General features: G+C 34.7%; 1 pseudogene; it reads right to left on the minus strand.

The window, feature by feature from the left end:
* Nucleotides 1-3197: 3197 nt before the first annotated feature.
* LOC100665448 (olfactory receptor 6C70-like) lies at nucleotides 3198-7259 on the minus strand (annotated as a pseudogene).
* Nucleotides 7260-8496: the final 1237 nt, after the last annotated feature.

Genomic DNA, 8496 nt, shown 5'->3' on the forward strand with positions numbered 1-8496 from the left:
CATGATATATTCAATACTCTTCACCGACACCATCAATCCTTTGATCTTCTTTATTTTGTCCAGCTTTCACATGCATATGAGACAACTGAAAACACCATGCACACCTTAGTCTTCAAGGTGACACCTTTGCTTTTCAACACTTTAAAGAGTTTTTTTGCAGCACATTTGCCCAATGCAATGAGACTTTTGATTTCCTGACTGCTGGTTCCATGGGGTTTGATTGTGGATCCAAGCAAAATGAAATTCTTGACAACTTCAATCTTTTTTGTGTTTATCATGGTGTTGCTTATTGATCCAGTTGTGAGGATTTTTGTTTTCTTTATGTTGACGTATAATCCACACTGAAGGCTGTGGTCTTTGATCTCCATCAGTAAGTGCTTCAAGTCCTCTTCGCTTTCAGCAAGCAAGGTTATGTCATTTGCCATAATGCAGGTTTTAATGAGTCTTCCTCCAATCCTGATGCCCCGTTCTTCTTCATATAGTCCAGCTTCTCAGATTATTTGCTCAGCAAAGAGATTGAATAAGCATGGTGAAACAACTCTGACGCACTCCTTTCCTGACTTTAAAGCACGCAGTATCCCCTTGTTCTGTTCGAAAGAGTGCCTCTTGATGTATGTACAGGTTCCTCATGAGCACAATGAGGTGTTCTGGAATTCCCATTCTTTGCAATGTTATCCATAATTTGTTATTATCCACACAGTCGCGTGCCTTTGCATAGTCAATGAAACACAGGTAAACATCTTTCTGGTATTCTCTGCTTTCAGTCAGCATCCACCTGACATCAGCAATGATATCCCTGGTTCCATGTCCTTTTCTGATCTGGCTTGAATTTCTGGCAGTTCCCTGTGGATACACTGCTGCAGCCACTTTTGAATGATCTTCAGCAAATTTTACTTCTGTGTGATATTAATGATATTGTGCAATAATTTTCATATTTGGTTGGATCATGTTCCTTGGGAATAGGCATAAATGTGGATCTCTTCCAGTTGGTTTGCCAGGTAGCTGTCTTCAAATTTCTTAGCATAGATGAGTGATTGCTTTCAGTGCTGCACCCTTTTTTTGAAACATCTCAATTGCTCTCTAGTAAATTCTTGGAGACTTGTTTTTTTGCCAATGTCTTTGGTGTAGTTTAGACTTTTTCCTTCAGTACTATCGGTTCCTCATCATATTCTGGTAGTATGCTGATTAATAGGGCTGCATTAAAAGTTACCTCAATACTTTGTGGCTTAAATCAACCATTTACTGGGCTCAGAGATTCTGTTGTCAGGAATTTATTCAGAGTTCAGCAAGGCTTGCCTCTACTTAAGGATGTCTGGAGTGTCACATGAAGATTTAAACACTAGGGGATTGGGTTATCCGAAGATACTTTCACTCACACATCTGGTGGTTGATGTTGGTTGTAAGTTTGAGGGCTAGCTTTCTTGCTATATGGGACTCTCCATGTGGTCTCTCCATAGGGCTGTTTGGGCTTTTTCACAACATGGCGGCTGGCTTCCAAGTGTAAAAATCTCCAAATAGAGGGGTCTAGAAAGGAGTTATAGCCTTTTTTATGGCCTAGGCTTGAAGTCACGTGGCATGCCTTCTATGATACTGTACTGATTAGAGTTTTTACCAGTTTCTGCCCAAATTTAGGGAGAAGAAACTTAGACCCCAGCTCTCCTTCAGAGAACTGTCAAAGTCACTTTTAAGAGCATGTTAGACAGGAAGTAATGTGGTGCTATCATTTAGAAAAACAGCTCTGCCACAGAAGTGAAGGTGAAGGACGGAACATGCTGCTTTATTTCTTATTCAATGAGGCTGTATAGATAACGAAACAGCAAGGAGAGTTTCTCCAGCACATTACCCTACAAGTTTATCTCCTCAAGTTATTCTAGGCAAAATTTGCATCTATCTTTTTAACTTTGCGTGACCTTTCCCGAAAGCCTTCAACTTATAATTTATCCTGAAGACCAGAGAGTCCACCAATAGCCTAATAATAGATTTTCATTGATCTATTCATGTTTGAAACCCTGTAGGAGAGTGGTTAAGTGCTATGGCTAGTAACAAAAAGGTTGGTGGTTCAAATCCACCAGGCGCTCCTTGGAAACTCTGTGGGGCAGTTCTGCCCTGTCCTATAGGGTCGCTATGAGTTGAAATCAACTCGATGGCAACAGGTTTGGTTTGGTTTTTTATTCATGTTTACTTTTCCCATTGGCAATTAAGTTTAATAGGTAAATATTTTCAGGAACATTAACTCGAGAAATATATGGTAACTGTTGGCATAGCCAACTGATACAACTTGAGAAGAATCTTGTGCTACTGGCTTAATCAGTACCAAACTAAAAAAAAAAAAAAAATTGTATACTGCACGTTCAATAAGATAATTATAAATTTATGGAATTTATGTTTTTTTTTTAAGAACTGACACTTTAGATTTAAAAAAACATAATTTCATACACATATTTTGGAAGAAATGAAACATAATTTTATCTTTAAACAAGTCATTAAAAGATTAAGACTTTGGTATTCTTGTACAAAATTAAAAACCTATCATTATAGTATAAGTCATAAAACTCATCATATATTCTTATTTATTTGATATATTCTTTAGCATGTTCAAAGAGATTAAACTTGCTTCATGTGTTCTTGAAAATATTGTGTGTTGAATAAGTTACTTGTATTTTAAATCATATTTTATTTTTTCTGCAACTTTGAAAATATGCCCACTCTAAATACTAAATATCACACAAAGGAAATTTATGGTTCATTTCAAAGAAGTTATGCTTTCTTGTTGACAGTTGACATTTCTTAAAAAAAAAAAACAAGATAACTCTCTACATTATTCTTTTGAAGATTATGCTCTCTTGCTACGTTTTAAACACAGTTTATGATAAAAAAATTAAATTTATTAACAGTTTCCAAGAACATGGTTTCTAAATAAAACAGACTCATTCTTTATTAAACAGGTTCATACTCTCCAAGGATTTATATTCCATAATACAATCAAACCTCTCATTCATTTGATGTTAAAATAGTTCAATTTTATATTTCCTATAAAGGCAAGATTTCATATCGAAAAAGAGAAAGTTAAAGTTGTGACACATAGAATGGAAAAAAGTTTATACGATTAGTAGTAGTGGTGCTAATAGTTATACGATTAAAAAAGTACGATACGATTAAAAAAGTACGATTAGGTAAGCTTAAATAATCCAAAGCCTTAAATAATAAATATCTCATAAACTAGAAGTATCAATTTTTTTTCAATGTTTCCTTAATGTTGTCATGTTAATTTTTTCAGTAGATAGCCTTATTTGTCTGAAGCAGAAAATATCTTTTTGAATACGGCCCTGAAAGCTGGTTTTAAATGACTGGGTTCAACAATGGGGCAAGTGAAGTATTGAGCACAGCTACTCCTTTGCTTAAATTAACTCTTTCATTGGCTGATGGCTTTATGTACATGAATATACAACTGCCATAAGTGATGGAGACAACAATCATGTGAGAAGAGCAGGTAGAAAAGCCTTTTTTCTTTTGTTGAGTTGAAGGGAATTTTAGAATTGTCTTGATGATATAGGAGTAAGAAATGATTACTAATAACAATGTGACAATGATTGTCATCAGAGCTATTAAAAAAGCAATCAATTCTAGTAAATGTGTGTCTGAGCAAGAAAGTTGCAAGACAGGAAAAATGTCACAAATGAAATGGTCAATGATATTGGAAGCACAAAAATCCAAGTTAAGACAGAAAATCAGTGGAGGGAAAATGATCAAGAATGAGGTTACCCAAGAGTTGAAGCTGGCGACAATATCTGCTGCTCATGATGGATGTATAATGCAAGGGTTTGCAGATGGCAACGTGGCAGTCATAGGACATAGCAGCCATAAGGAAAAACTCTGTAACCCCCAAAAAGATATTAAAAAAACAACTGAGACATACAACCATTATAGGAAATGGTCTTTTCCCTGGCTACAGTAGTGCTTAGGAATCTGGGGATGCAAGCAGTTGTGAATGAGATTTCCAGGAAAGAGAAATGACAAAGGAAGAAATACATTGGGGTCTTGAGATGGGAATCCAGCAGAGTGAGGGCAAAGATGGTTACGTTTCCTATCATGCTCAACACGTAACTGAGAAGCAGAAACAAGAAAATAACAATCTGTAACTGGGAATTATCTGTCAGTCCCAGTAGAATAAACTCTATGTTCTTTGTATGATTCTTCAATTCTCTTTTATGAGTTCAATCAAATTCTAGAAATAAAAAGGTACAAAAATCAGAAATTATATGAGTAGGTATATCTCCAGAAAAAAGATATATAAAAAGGCACATATTCATAAACATGGCCGTTTATGATGTAATATTCCATGGAAGTTGAATATATGATCCAAACCTGTGGAACAGAAACTAAGAGTTTAAATGACCTACAGAAGTGAAGTCAGTTTTGGACATTGACCTACAAAACCAGTGAGAGATGATTTTTTTCTCTCTTACAAACTTCCAGTCAATTGTATATAATTCCAAATTTAGCTAGAGCATAAATAAAATGCTGGGTTCAGGATTCAAAGGTAATTCATTCATTTTTAAGCTATTAAGCTTATCAAAATAAAACTTTGATAAATTAAGACCTACAATTAATTCTGAAGCTAAGATTTTACATTAAAGTGATTTTTTAAGACTTCATCTGTAGCCTCCTACAACTGTACAATGTAGTACTTTATGAAGGCAGAAATGGCACATAAGGCAGTGTAATACCACAAGAAAATAAGCACTGGCTGATTCCAGGGGAAAAAATAAACTGATTATTAATCAGATTACAGTTACATTGGGGCCCTGGTTGCACAGTGGTTAAGAGCTCAGATGCTAACAAAAAGGTCAGCAGTTCAAATCTAGTAGCTGCTCACTGGAAAACCTATAAGGCAGCTCTACTCTTTGCTGTAGGGCCACTATGAGTCCGAATCAACTCGAAGGCAATAGCTTTGTTTTTGGTTTTTATGCTACATCTAAAAAAAAGAAAAAACCTGTTCATGACTTAGATGCTCTGCCAAGACCACAAGAATAAAAGGAGAATATAGAAAATACATTGCATCTCTTCACATTCCCTGCCCAGTTATGGGTACCTAGAATCTGTACTTAATACTCACATGCAGCTCCACTGGGGTGAAAAATCCTTGTTTTCTTATCACATTTTCCACACCTTCATGTCTCCAGGAATCACTCGTACACCTACCCGGTAACTGTTATTCCTGGGAAGTATTAGTGTAGGAAGGCTGTGACAATCTTGATGGGAAAAGTGTATTCTAATTGTGTTTTATGCTTGTAATAGTAGGTTTTCATGCACTATAGTCTGCAATTTCCAGTAATAAAAACAGAGCGAATAAAATAAAAATGTTATCTCAATAGAACAGAAGCATAGCCAAAGTTGGAATCTATTAGGAATTAGATATTGGGCTTAAAGCTGCTCATCCACTAAAATCTACTTATGGATCTGCACCGTGCTGAAATCTGTGAATTTCCCCACTACTATGTGCATTCTTGAGAGTTAGGACAGTGTCTAATCATCAAAATAATCGCAACCATCTGGTTTCCAAGGAGTGCCTGGTGGATTCGAACTACTGACCTTTTGGTTAGCAGCTACACCTCTTAAGCACTATGCCACCAGGGTTTTCTGCTTAGTATATAGTAGGTTTAAAATAAACACTTGTCGAATAAACAAACAAACAAACAGAAGCTGAGTTTGTTGTTGAACCAGACATTGCCATCATGTGCAGTTCTTTATTTTATGCTATATTATAGCTTGAACGTTTCTTGAATTCGTGTCTATGTTTTGCAAGATAAATTATTTTCCCCTTTACCAATAATGTTTTGCCCAAACTCTCTCTATTGAATAAATCGCAAACAAACGATATGTAAAGGAAAGAAAATATTGATATAAAAAATTTATAAACAAACTTCATAAAACATTTTTTTAATTACTTCCCTTTAAATTATAATCCATCCTCTCAATTCACTCTGTTAGTTCAGTGACATTATTCTTCCTTTTCAGAGGTCACTGTTCATTAAATCACTAGTTTTTCATAACGACTTAAAGTCTCAAAGGGCATCCTCATCAAATAGAAAAGATTTTATTTCCATCTCAAGATTGAATTTCCTCCAAAAGCTTACTGGCTTTGGGGACCAAGGGTTATTATTACTACTGTTTTATAATTAGTATTATTATACAGTGAGTAACACATCATTGCACAGTATTTTTAAATGTACACAACTTTAAAAAAAAGTATCTGTTTTTCCTCTTAATTTTAGCATTTTTCTGAATAATGGCACCATGAGTTACTCATTCTGGAGATTGATTAAAGCTCTGAAGAAGTGTACAAAGAGCTGTGAAGAAATGTATGAAGAGATAGTTTACTTGAGCATCACAAAGAATTAACACTTCTATACCCAGTCTGCAAGGACTACAAGAAAAAAAAAAAAAAACCTAGCAAAAAGAAACTCTAGCAGGACATAATCCAATACCATAAGATTAGTGGCAGTACCTCAAACTTTTATGCAAAAATATTTATGGAAATCCAATGAATTATATTTATTTACCAACATCAAATAAGCTGATAAAAATCTTCACCATTCATAATCCTTAGAGAGAAATAAACTTCAATGTCCCACAAGGTCATATGATTTGTAGAGTCTTAAGTCATCCCAAGGATGTACTCAGGGTAGTGAAGGACATCTTCAAAATTTAACTCGACATTTCAGCTTTGTATTGCTGAGTGCAGATCCCTATTTTTCCCTGGCTGAACATGGGTCATGTTACCAAGCTTTACATTTCTTTCCATCCATGTCTTCAAAATGGACTCTTAATTACCTTCAAAGGACCCCTGAGACAGACTCTGTGAATCATTCAAAATGCAAATTAACAGTAATCTCTAACACTGGTTAAATAAAATGACTGGAAAGGATTTTCAGGGCCTTCGTTCTCAAAGCACTCCTAGATTCTGCTCTTCCAAAATCCCTACCATCAAGTAGGTACTAACAATCTCCCTTTGAATACTGAAGACAATTTCTTTAATGCACAAAATAAGAAAGGAACTTTATTTTAAAGGTCAAGTTAGATTTGAAGATCGAAGAATATACCTGTGACAAACTAAGATGAACTTTTGACTGGTTCCACTTCTTTTCTGGTGTTTCTTTTTTTTTTTTTTCTTTTTAGTGCTTTATGTTACACTGGGAGGGAATGCCAGTTGGTGACTTAATGACTTTGAAAGCCTACTTTTTTTCATCTTCCTCCATGTTCACTCAGTTCTCTCTTCTTTAGTTAAGTCTCATTAAAGGCCATTAGAAAAACAAGGACAGAGCGAATCTCCAAAGCAATTTGCTTTACTGACCATGTCACCCTGTTTCTTTTTACGTTACTGAATTTAAAGATTTGTTTAGTGTTTAAGCTAATACATTAGAAAAAGGAAAAGAGTCTAATATAGTGTTGTGAGCAACATTCAACGTAGCTTCATAATTACACTAAAATATACATTTGGCACTGCTCAATCATTATTGGCTTTGAATAACACGGGGCTCATCTGAGACCTTTCCTCTTCCCGAATGAAACAAAGTCTCCACAGAGGATGGAGTTGGCTTGCTGGCAGAATTGTTTTATTAGAAAAAAATTTTTTTTTTACCATTTTTCATAGAAATTTTATTGTTTCCCTGGAAAAAGTTGAATAATTAATATTTCTTCATTTCAATAAAGATGAGCAGGTTCATGTCTCAGATTTTATACCAGTGTGTATAGAAACAAATTAAAGGCAAATAGACATTCCAAAGTCACATTTAATAATAACTTCAGAAACAATAACATTCATACATGTAAGAGTTTATGGAGGATATCAACTTGTAACCTCACACTTTCAGTTCATTAATTTGCCACCTATAATATAACAGACCATTTCACACAGAAACAAGATACCCATTGCCATCAAGTCAATTCCGACTCATAGCGACCTTTCAGGACAGAGTAGAACTGCCCCATAGGGCTTCCAAGGAGTGGCTGTGGATTCAAACTGCCAACCTTTTGGTTAGCAGCCATAGCTCTTAACCACTTCCCTCCCAGGGAAACAAGAAAAGGAAATAATTATTCATAAATTTATAGTATCAAAACAATATTAATTTTCAATTTTTGGTATTATAAGCTCAATTTATTATCCTAGAAAATATATGGGCTTTGTGGATAGACGTGCATTAAAAATTCAAAGAGGCCATGTCATGGATTTGTGACTTTTAGTGAGTTACTGAATTTCTTTTAAAAATGATGTGGAAATGTCAAGGGCGTTTTTGAGAATTAATTGAAATACCATAACTGAAAGTGCTTCATAAATTATATCATACAAAATAGGTGTTTAAAAGTAATGGTTTAATTAAATTTGTTTTTAATTGGAATAAATGCTCAACTTTGGAAAAGATATTCATGTTTGTGAATTTTCAAAGGCACTATTTCAGTGAAAGACTAAAGATTTTATAATTTATCTCATTTATT

The sequence above is a fragment of the Loxodonta africana genome, chromosome 26, assembly GCF_030014295.1.
Source record: "Loxodonta africana isolate mLoxAfr1 chromosome 26, mLoxAfr1.hap2, whole genome shotgun sequence".
Taxonomy (NCBI): domain Eukaryota; kingdom Metazoa; phylum Chordata; class Mammalia; order Proboscidea; family Elephantidae; genus Loxodonta; species Loxodonta africana.